General features: G+C 43.9%; 1 protein-coding gene across 3 annotated transcripts in view; it reads right to left on the bottom strand.

Annotated features, from left to right (window-relative positions):
* The window catches only part of LOC141164489 (cationic amino acid transporter 2-like), a 53936-nt gene extending 42591 nt beyond the window's left edge, over positions 1-11345 (bottom strand). The window contains exon 1 of one of the 3 annotated variants that reach the window (XR_012250919.1): positions 11161-11344. The gene's annotated coding sequence lies outside the window, so the exon portion shown is untranslated. The other 2 variants (XM_073649817.1, XM_073649818.1) reach the window with 2 other exon arrangements.
* Positions 11346-12465: the final 1120 nt, after the last annotated feature.

Here is a 12465-nt window from a genome sequence, read left to right as displayed (position 1 = left end):
TACTCAAAATTAAATAAACCCAAGAGAAATGAAAAAAGATATCAATCTAATAAATGGTAGGTATAAGCGAATATAATCACAGTAGAAAAAATCTCTCAATCAGCTCAAAAAGTAGATAGGTGGATAAAACACTTATCAAAATGTACATATATCACAAAATTGTAAAATTTGTATATAAATATATATTTGTGATTATTCCCATAATAATGGAATAAAGTGACAGTGCTAATAATAGTGCAAATATGCAGCGATACGTGCAAAAAAGATAGTTCAACATTTGAAGTGTAATATCCACAGATCAAGCAGACAGTCGTTCATATAATATAAAAGGGAGCAGATATAGAGAGCAGTAGAGTGAACATGCTTACCACCAGTATATAGGCACTGAGCCCCGCATATCCCGACGAGCGTTTCGCCTTGCTGGCTTTAACGAGGGATAGTAAGGCTATGGGTACATGGTCCTTTAATAAAATCCATTGGCCAATGGAATGCGGTAGGTAATTATGGACCCCCGCGACAGGTGATCGTGCGGGGCCGTCCACAAATCACAGCGCCACCTCCGCAACACGTGACGCGACCCAGGGGTCGCGGCACAAGAGCAGACATGACGTCTGGATGCGTTCCACCGTGGGACGCACGGCGCCATCCCCACCTCATGCGGCGCAACCAAAGGTCGCGACACAGAAGCGGAAATGACGTCAAGGTGCGCTCCACCATGGAACGCAAAGTGCACTTCACCTTGGAATGCATGTGGAAAATAACGGGGATAATAGGGAAGGATGTGATAAAACAGAAAAATATATATTCCTATAAGAATAATGAGGTATATAGATAGTCTATTACACAGAACATATTAAAGATATTATCTAATATCAAATACTCATAATCAATATTAAATCCACAGTGATCTCCCAATCACATAGTGATAACCAAAATTAACAATAATATAGAATAGTAAATATAGACATGGAATTGGGTCCAAAAGAAGAAAAAGTGCCATAGTGCGTCCTCTGTGCAAAGAAAAAATCATTCGTCCAAGTGAATAAACTCCGGCCAAACGAATAAAGGGTAACTCGTTGGCGAAAGAACTATAGAATAAACAAAAATATACTGATTAAAATCTAATAAAATCAAAATAAAATAGATAAAACAATAGATGAGAACTAAGACCAAGTAATAAGGACAAAAGATAGAACAAAACAAGAAATAAACAACTCAAAGAAAAAGGTACAAAACTTACCGTTTCGTTGAGACCTCTTGGGGTGAGGGTGTCCAAAAGAGTAATCCATTTTACTTCCTTCTGTGCAAGAATTTTCTTCCAATTTCCGCCTCTCTGATCTACATAGACTCGATCATACCTCTGATTGACAGCTTCGAACTGTCACAGTTATGGTAGTATTTAAAATGGCGTGGTATTGTTTTCAGTTCCGTTGAATCAGAACTTCCTTTCGCCACCTCAATGTCTAGCACATGTTCCCTAACACGTCTTCTGAGTTCACGTGTGGTTAAGCCCACATAATATTTATTGCAAGGACAATTAGCTAAATAAATAACGCCAATGGTTTTACAGGAGATAGTGTGGGTAATCTTATAATTTCTTGTCGTAGATGAATCTGTGAAGAATTCCGTTTTGGCAATATTTGGACAAGCGACACAGGATCCACAGGGTTTACAGCCCCATTTCGGCTTTCCGGTATTAAAGATTGTTTTTTGATCATCTTTTTTGATATAGCTATGTACTAGTAGATCCTTAAGGTTCTGCGAACGACGATAAGTAATCGCCGGATATTTTGCAATATAATTAACAAGGACAGGATCCAAGGTAAGTATGTTCCAATATTTCTTAAGACTTGCCCACATGTCTTTATTGCCAGAATTGTATGTGGATATGAATCTCACAATATCATTATCTTTCCTTGGCTTAGTGCTATATAGAAGTGTATTTCTTTTTGCACATCTTGCACGGCGATAGCCTCGTTGAATAGATTTATTTGAGTAGCCACGTTCATGAAAACGCATGGTCAAGTCCTGTGACTGTTTTTCAAAATCATAATCATTAGAACAAATCCTGCGCATGCGTAAGAATTGGCCTATCGGTATACTATCAATGAGTTTCCTCGGATGTGAAGAATCTGCGCGCAGTAAGGAGTTAGCAGCCGTTTCTTTTCTAAAGACATCTGTTTGAATTATACCCATAGTGTCAATTTCTGATCGTACATCTAGAAAATCCATATTTTTACGCCCCATCTTATAGGTTAGTTTGATGTTCAAGGTGTTGTTATTCAAAGATTGCATAAAGATAGATAGTTCTTCATCTGTGCCCTGCCATAAAAATAGAACATCATCTATGAAGCGATGCCAAGATAGAACTTTATCTAAATGAGGTAGAGAATCAGATGAAAAGATGTCTTTCTCCCACAGCCCCAGGAACAGATTAGCATAGGAGGGCGCGCAGGCTGCCCCCATTGCTGTACCCCGGAGCTATAGGAAAAAAGAGCCATCAAACAGAAAAAAATTATGTGTCAAGGCAAATGCCAAGAGATCAAGAACAAAATTGATGAATGGAACATCGTATTTAGACATTTCTAAAAAATATCTGGCTGCTCGTAGGCCATCATTGTGGTTAATCGATGTATATAAAGATTCTACATCACATACATCTTTATATACATCGATTAACCACAATGATGGCCTACGAGCAGCCAGATATTTTTTAGAAATGTCTAAATACGATGTTCCATTCATCAATTTTGTTCTTGATCTCTTGGCATTTGCCTTGACACATAATTTTTTTCTGTTTGATGGCTCTTTTTTCCTACAGCTCCGGGGTACAGCAATGGGGGCAGCCTGCGCGCTCCCAAGCTAATCTGTTCCTGGGGCTGTGGGAGAAAGATATCTTTTCATCTGATTCTCTACCTCATTTAGATAAAGTTCTATCTTGGCATCGCTTCATAGATGATGTTCTATTTTTATGGCAGGGCACAGATGAAGAACTATCTATCTTTATGCAATCTTTGAATAACAACACCTTGAACATCAAACTAACCTATAAGATGGGGCGTAAAAATATGGATTTTCTAGATGTACGATCAGAAATTGACACTATGGGTATAATTCAAACAGATGTCTTTAGAAAAGAAACGGCTGCTAACTCCTTACTGCGCGCAGATTCTTCACATCCGAGGAAACTCATTGATAGTATACCGATAGGCCAATTCTTACGCATGCGCAGGATTTGTTCTAATGATTATGATTTTGAAAAACAGTCACAGGACTTGACCATGCGTTTTCATGAACGTGGCTACTCAAATAAATCTATTCAACGAGGCTATCGCCGTGCAAGATGTGCAAAAAGAAATACACTTCTATATAGCACTAAGCCAAGGAAAGATAATGATATTGTGAGATTCATATCCACATACAATTCTGGCAATAAAGACATGTGGGCAAGTCTTAAGAAATATTGGAACATACTTACCTTGGATCCTGTCCTTGTTAATTATATTGCAAAATATCCGGCGATTACTTATCGTCGTTCGCAGAACCTTAAGGATCTACTAGTACATAGCTATATCAAAAAACAATCTTTAATACCGGAAAGCGAAATGGGGCTGTAAACCCTGTGGATCCTGTGTCGCCTGTCCAAATATTGCCAAAACGGAATTCTTCACAGATTCATCTACGACAAGAAATTATAAGATTACCCACACTATCTCCTGTAAAACCATTGGCGTTATTTATTTAGCTAATTGTCCTTGCAATAAATATTATGTGGGCTTAACCACACGTGAACTCAGAAGACGTGTTAGGGAACATGTGCTAGACATTGAGGTGGCGAAAGGAAGTTCTGATTCAACGGAACTGAAAACAATACCACGCCATTTTAAATACTACCATAACTGTGACAGTTCGAAGCTGTCAATCAGAGGTATGATCGAGTCTATGTAGATCAGAGAGGCGGAAATTGGAAGAAAATTCTTGCACAGAAGGAAGTAAAATGGATTACTCTTTTGGACACCCTCACCCCAAGAGGTCTCAACGAAACGGTAAGTTTTGTACCTTTTCTTTGAGTTGTTTATTTCTTGTTTTGTTCTATCTTTTGTCCTTATTACTTGGTCTTAGTTCTCATCTATTGTTTTATCTATTTTATTTTGATTTTATTAGATTTTAATCAGTATATTTTTGTTTATTCTATAGTTCTTTCGCCAACAAGTTACCCTTTATTCCTTTGGCCGGAGTTTATTCACTTGGACGAATGATTTTTTCTTTGCACAGAGGACGCACTATGGCACTTTTTCTTCTTTTGGACCCAATTCCATGTCTATATTTACTATTCTATATTATTGTTAATTTTGGTTATCACTATGTGATTGGGAGATCACTGTGGATTTAATATTGATTATGAGTATTTGATATTAGATAATATCTTTAATATGTTCTGTGTAATAGACTATCTATATACCTCATTATTCTTATAGGAATATATATTTTTCTGTTTTATCACATCCTTCCCTATTATCCCCGTTATTTTCCACATGCATTCCAAGGTGAAGCGCACTTTGCGTTCCATGGTGGAGCGCACCTTGACGTCATTTCCGCTTCTGTGTCGCGACCTTTGGTTGCGCCGCATGAGGTGGGGATGGCGCCGTGCGTCCCACGGTGCAACGCATCCAGACGTCATGTCCGCTCTTGTGCCGCGACCCCTGGGTCGCGTCACGTGTTGCGGAGGTGGCGCTGTGATTTGTGGACGGCCCCGCACGATCACCTGTCGCGGGGGTCCATAATTACCTACCGCATTCCATTGGCCAATGGATTTTATTAAAGGACCATGTACCCATAGCCTTACTATCCCTCGTTAAAGCCAGCAAGGCGAAACGCTCGTCGGGATATGCGGGGCTCAGTGCCTATATACTGGTGGTAAGCATGTTCACTCTACTGCTCTCTATATCTGCTCCCTTTTATATTATATGAACGACTGTCTGCTTGATCTGTGGATATTACACTTCAAATGTTGAACTATCTTTTTTGCACGTATCGCTGCATATTTGCACTATTATTAGCACTGTCACTTTATTCCATTATTATGGGAATAATCACAAATATATATTTATATACAAATTTTACAATTTTGTGATATATGTACATTTTGATAAGTGTTTTATCCACCTATCTACTTTTTGAGCTGATTGAGAGATTTTTTCTACTGTGATTATATTCGCTTATACCTACCATTTATTAGATTAATATCTTTTTTCATTTCTCTTGGGTTTATTTAATTTTGAGTATTATTTGTTACTCACATTATTTAGTCCATTTCCCAGGATTTTGTACATTTATCTATCTATTTATTTGTTTTGGCACTGTATCCCGCATTATATCACCTGTCGGATTCTGTATTTTTATTTTATTTTTCTTTATTTTGTCTTTTTTATTTAATAAAGTTTATTTGATCTGCTCATTGGTGGCGGTGGCCGGCCGCGACCAATCAGCGATATAGGCTGCAAATTTAAACGCCGCTCTGATCATTGGTCGCGGTGGCCGGCTGCGACCAATCAGCGAGATTGGCGCCAAACTTAAACAACGCTCTGCTGATTGGTAGCGGTCACCGGCGGCCGCGACTAATCAGCGATTTTGGCGCCAAATTTAAACACCGCTCTGCTCATTGGTTCCGGCTGCCGGCCGGCCGAGACCAATCAGCGAGATTGCCGCCAAATTTAAACAAGCTCTCCGGTCCTCACTAACACAGTTCGCTGATTGGTCGCGGCCGCCACCCGTGACCAATCACTGATATTGCCGCCAAATTTAAACACCGTTTTGCTGATTGCGCCCGGTCGGCCGCATACATATTCTAGAATACCCGATGCGTTAGAATCAGGCCACCATCTAGTATATATATAATCGTCTTATCCCGTCTGTCTGTCTGTCTTTCTGTTTAGGAAATCCCGCGTCGCTCATTGGTCCGGCAGCGGCCAATCAGCGCCGCGGGATTTCTGAAAAAAGATGGCGGCCGTTAGCGGCTCATCTGCGGGACGGAGCTCAGCGGCGATGCAGCCGGGAGATGACCGGCGCGAGGCGCTCATCTCCCGACCGCCGGCGACGCTGACCTCCATGCGGCTAGGGTTTCAAGGGAGGAGCGGGTCGGGATACTTCTGCTGCGAGCGCCCGCTCATGTCCCGGGTTCTCGCAGCGGAAGTAGCCGCACAGGCAGCGGCGCTAACATCCATGCGGCTAGGGTGTCAAGGGAGGACCGGGGAGCGGCGCTGCGGGTTGGGATACTTCTGCTGCGAGCGCCCGCGACCAATCAGCGATTTTGAACACAAATGTCCGGACCTTAGTAACACCATGCGGCTACTGTCGGGAGATCAGCGGCTAGGGTGTGAAGGGAGGACCGGGGAGCGGCGCTGCGAGTCGGGATACTTCTGCTGCGAGCAGTCGCTCATGTCCCGGCTTCTCGCAGCGAAAGTAGCCACACAGGCAGCGCCGCTCCCCGGTCTTCACCAATATGATTCGCTGATTGGTCGCGGTCTCCGCACCCGACCAATCAGTGATCTTGGCGCAAAATTTAAACACCGCTGTGCTGATTGGTCGCGGCCGCTGCCCGCGACCAATCACCGATTTGGGCGCCACATTTAAATAGCGTCCGCGACCAATCACCGATGTTGACGCCACATTTACACACTGCTGTGCTGATTGGTCGCGGACGCCAGCTGCGACCAATCAGCGACATTGGCGCCAAATTTAAACACCGCTCTGCTGATTGCGCCCGGTCGGCCGCATACATATTGTAGAATACCCGATGCGTTAGAATCGGGCCACCATCTAGTAGTATATAAAGCCCTGTTCACACTGGCTTTCTGCAGTGTGTCTGGGGCAACTGCCTAAATCCCATTAAAATAGGATTCAGACAAATCCCTGATGGTGCCACACACTGCAATCACACAAACGGAGTTCAAATTAATTCAATTTTTTTTCTTCTTCTTTAAAGTCTCAGTTTGTGTTTCTTATTCAGAAAGTGACAGTCTGTTCAGATGGCCACAGAAATGTAGCGGACCAATATTCTGTGGCTGTCGGAACACATGCAGTTAGGCCATGGCCCCAATATCAGTATTTGGTCAGTATTCGGTCAGTATTTTTTCTCAGGAGTGGGAGCCAAAACCAGGTGAAGAACAATCAGAGAAAAGGTGTAATAGAAACAAGTCCCCAATTCTGCATTTATCACCCCCTCCTGGTTTTGGCTCCCACTCCTGAGAAAAAATACTGACCAAATACTGATAGTGGAGCGGGTGCCTTAATGTGAACTCCATTTCTGTCATTGCAGTTAATGGCTCTATAGGATTCAGACAGAACCCACTGGCCGCACTACAGAAAAACAGTGTGAACAGGCTCTAATGTAAAACGCATACATTAGGTAAAAACTTTGCTTACAGTTGGACCCTAATGGTTTCATTACAATTACAGTTACTATGGCCCCCACACACACAGCCCTCCATACGGTATAATGCCCCCGCCCACACGCACACAGCCCTCCATAAGGTATAATGCCCCCACCCACACAGCCCTCCATACGGTATAATGTCCCCCATACACACAGCCCTCCATACGATATAATGGCCCTCCATACACACAGCCCTCCATACGATATAATGGCCCTCCATACACACAGCCCTCCATACGGTATAATGGCCCCCCCATACACACAGCCCTCCATACGGTATAATGGCCCCCCCATACACACAGCCCTCCATACGGTATATTGCCCCCCCATACACACAGCCCTCCATACGGTATAATGGCCCCCCCATACACACAGCCCTCCATACGGTATAATGGCCCCCCCATACACACAGCCCTCCATACGGTATAATGGCCCCCCCATACACACAGCCCTCCATACGGTATAATGGCCCCCCCATACACACAGCCCTCCATACGGTATAATGGCCCCCCCATACACACAGCCCTCCATACGGTATAATGGCCCCCCCATACACACAGCCCTCCATACGGTATAATGGCCCCCCCATACACACAGCCCTCCATACGGTATAATGGCCCCCCCATACACACAGCCCTCCATACGGTATAATGGCCCCCCCATACACACAGCCCTCCATACGGTATAATGGCCCCCCCATACACACAGCCCTCCATTCAGCATATTGCCCCCCCACCCCCCATACACACAGCCCTCCATAAGGTATAATGGCCCCCTATACATTATATTGACCCCCCCTTCCCACACACACCTTCCTCAAATTGTATAACTGTGACCACTAATTAAGGCAGCACTCCAGCGGTTTCTTTTTTTTATTGCACCGATCGAGTGGTGCTTTAAAATGTAAGTCCCCTGCCCCCCGTGTAATACTCACCTTCTGGCATTTTCATCCTTTTTCAGTGCCGATCCCGTTGGTCTCCGGCGAAAAGTGACCTGTCAGAAGCCCCAGTGTATCATGGAGCCGCATGGCGGTCACTTTACAATACAAGTCTATGAGAGGCTCGTTCTGGCTCTCATAGACTTGTATTGAGAGCGTGTGACCTAGCTTCTGACTTCCGGCCACTCAGGAGCTACCGTCACCACAGGACCGGAGCGGCACAGAGAAAACTGGGAAGACACCGGAGGGTGAGCAGGGGATTAGATTTAAAGCACCACTCCAGCGCTGAAAAATAAAAATGCTGGAGTGGCGCTTTAAAAAAAAGTCAGTTTTTGCAGTATGTGTTCCGAAATTTTGCAGAGCGGGCACGACGCAGTGACACCCTTGTGAGACACCAGAGCCAAGACGCGCAGGGAGAATGATGGAGGAGGGAGCGGACGACTCCCTGTTCCATCATTGCTTTCAACTATATCTGAATTCAGGATGCAGATACAGGTGAATGTATAATACCGGGCACCATAGTGGCCACGTGGTCTGCCGCTATCAGCAGCTCCCTACTGTATGTGGTCACTTTAAGGTGCAGAAGTCATCAATATGTTGGTGACACTTTAAGAACTCCTTCCACCATGAATCCAGAAATACAATGGATTCATGCACTTGCCTATCAGCAGGTAACTGCTCACCTGCTTACTATCCAGAACCATGAGCTTCAAGACACATTATTGGTTAAGAGTGATCCTATTCCTAGTGCTTACCTTTGTCTCTCAGAGGTCAGGCTGCTATACTAGGAGCTTTCAAGTAAAGAGAACTAACACAAATGGTGTCCACCTCCTGGACATCCAGAAGATCAGCGTCACCTGTAGAAGATCTAATTATACTGCACCTATTTGTGTCTCACATTTGAAGTCGCTTTCTTTTTCTGTAGAAAATAGTATGGAAGTTGAAAGATAACTCAGATTATGCAATATATCTGCAGCACCATGGCTCAGTGGTTAGCACTGCAGCCTTTCAGCAATGGGGTCCTGGGTTCAAATCCCAGCAAGGACAACATCTGCAAGAAGTTGTCTGTACTCCCCATGGTTTCCTCCAACACACCAAAGACCATACTGATAGGGAAACTAGATTGTGAGCCCCAATGGGGACAGTGATGATGTCTGTGGAATTAATGGTGGATCCCATGGACAAAGGGCATATTCCATATTTTAGAAACTGTGGATCCATTTAGCCACATTTAAAGCACCACTCCAGTTTTTTTTTTAATTTTAACGCTGGAGTGGTGCACCTAATTTAAGTTCCCTGCCCCTAGTATTACACTTCCCAGCCGCAGTCTTCAGATCTTCTCAGCACCACTACAGTTCTGCGCCTCAATCTTGTAGCCACAACTTCTGATTGACCAGAAGTCAGAGGTAACGGTCACAGGTTCTCAGTATAAGTCTATGACGGCCCCGTTCAGACCTTGTTCTTTCTCTCGTAGACTTACATTGAGTTATGACTTCCAGATTGTTCAGCAGACACTGGAGAGAACTGCAGAAGACCGACCAGCAGGGGCAGAACTAAAGGGACAAGTGGGGCACAAGAACATTTTTTGGAAAAGCTATTTAAATTGAGGTCTAGGACTGCAAACTGGTTGATGTGGATGAAGGCAAGCCTAACTTATGCTCCGTTCCCACGATGAGCTTTTGGTGAGTTTTTGATCTTGCACATTTTCTGCACTCATTAAGTAAAATAGGTTACTTGCATTTTTTTCCCCCGAAAATACACGGCATAAAAAAATTCATCAAAACCTCATCATAGGAACGTAGCCTAAGTCTCGGAGATAAATTTGACTACTATTACGTTCTCAAGCCACCATCTAAACATATGGACTAGGACTTTAACCAATACTCTAGTCCTCTCTTGTTACCAAAAATGATATACACAGGAATTGGAGTCATGTACTTTTATATTAATAAAATACTAATTTTTAATAAATCATAATTAAATGAAAAAAAAAAACATTTTGGCAATCCATAGAGAATGAGGACTAGTGATGAGCGAGTATGTTTTGTCAACCCTTTCGGCGAGTATGCTCAGGCGAGCACCGAGTATTTACAGCTGCTCGGTGTTATGTTTGAATCGCTCCCGTGTGCATGATTTCCAACTGTTTGACAGCTCTAATACATGTCAGGAATGTGTAAGAAGCAGACATTCCTCACATGTATTAAAGCTGTCAAACAGTCGCAAATCATGCACACGGGAGTGATTCAAACATAACACCGAGCAGTTGTAACTACTCGGTGCTCGCCCGAGCATACTCAGCGAAAGGGTTAACAGAACATACTCGCTCATCACTAATGAGGTCCAAAAAATTGAGAACTACAGATATTAAACACCACAGTCACAACATTTAACTCAAGTGCACACAAGCTGAATAGGCATTTATCACAGCCCTGCGGCCTACAAAGAGAGAATGTCTAATTCTATCCAGTCACTGCATCATTATTCCATATCCACTCCAATAATCATTGTCAATGCGCGTTTCGCCTTAAGCTTCCTCAGGTGGTTAATGTGGATCTGTCTCACGCCCCTAAATTAATGGTCGTTTAACTTGGTAAATCCTTTTAATAGACGCTAATAAATCTGTGAATATCATGTATTAAGTATTTACCTTACCAATCCGGGTCTTGTAGACAATCAATAGACTAATAGGTGTGTTCCATTCTCCAAAAAGAAATCCACAGGTTCTCCAGGAAATACAGCAGGACAACACAAATTATAATCTAGATTTAGAGTACTATCTAAAACTTACTGTGTAGTTGCTCGGAGAGACTGACTAATACAGGCTGCAGTCATGACGCACAGAGATGTGGAGTGGTCCAGCGTGAGCGGAGAGAGAGGGCAGACCTGTTTAATAATTAGACTCCCTGAGAACGGATTTCTTTTCTGCTGGATCCCCCACCTACTGATGCCCTTAATCAGCCCCTACTGCCAGCTCCAACAAGCAGATCTGTCTAGAAAGACTTTTTCCCACAAGACTTTCCAATTTCTGTACAAGTAACAGAGGGCTGATGTGCTGACAGCTAGGGTTAAGGCTGTAATTAACATTTAGAAGAGACTCGTGGTAGGAAATTTCTATCACTTGCGCTGCTTTCCTTGGAATTCATGTTTTGTGTAATGTGTATAACTTTTGACATTATATTTTTGACTCTTTTATATGGAAAACGTATCTACTTTTTTTCATGATTTTAACAAAAGTGATCTTGGGTTAAATGACAAAACTCCAGTTTAGTGCATTGTACTGTTTATCCCGTCATCAACTATACCAAACCTTAAAAGTAGTTTTAGGCGCGCACCGCTCTCCTGTCCGTTAATGTTTTTAGGAGCGCACCGCTCCCCTACCCGTTAGTGTTTTTAGGAGCGCACCGCTCCTGACGCGCCCCCCTGGGCTGTGGGGTACTCGGTAGACGGGCCGGTCGATGCTGGGGGAATGTCACGGTGGCAGTGACCCGGTCCGTCACCCAGGGCGGTCAATTAAAGGGGAAAGTAAAAGGGGAGTAAAGTTTTTAGAGATAATGTTCGTGATGCCACCTGTGATATGTGGCTATATGGGGCTGCTACTGCGGTGCAGATCCTCTGGAGCTGATGGTGATGCAGCAGAGTTGGTTCAGCTCTCCACAGGCAAAGCTTAGCTCCAGGGCAGTGTAAGATGATGTTATGAGGTAGATGTTGCTGGTGCTGTGTAGTGCAGGGCTGGTGATGGCGCAGCAATAATTCCAGGACACAGTGGGGTGCAGTCTTCAAGGTTTACTCACAGTTTGTTTAAGACTCCAGGTTACCAGGGCCAGTGTGTAACCTCCCACGTCGTCCTGTGTTCACCAGGGAAGGGGTTCAGCAACGCTCAAGTCTCTTAGGAGTATTTAAACGGGATCCCGTTCTATGTTCCTTTCCCAGTCGTTTTCCCTGCGCTGGCTCTCGCCCTCCTGCCCTGCGCCTCACAATCAGTGTCCCAAGCCAGTAGCCTCGGGTCTTGTCAGGCGACGTGCAGTCCCCTGGACCCTATGCGGCCACCTTTTCGGCGATGTAATTGTGGTGGTAGGCTACTGCACATTGCAAA

The sequence above is a fragment of the Phyllobates terribilis genome, unplaced genomic scaffold (assembly GCF_046119375.1).
Source record: "Phyllobates terribilis strain yellow unplaced genomic scaffold, ASM4611937v1 Scaffold_10__3_contigs__length_209671492, whole genome shotgun sequence".
NCBI classification, from domain to species: domain Eukaryota; kingdom Metazoa; phylum Chordata; class Amphibia; order Anura; family Dendrobatidae; genus Phyllobates; species Phyllobates terribilis.
The sequence above is the reverse complement of the archived record's forward strand: the minus strand, read 5'-3'. Positions and strand labels throughout refer to the sequence as shown.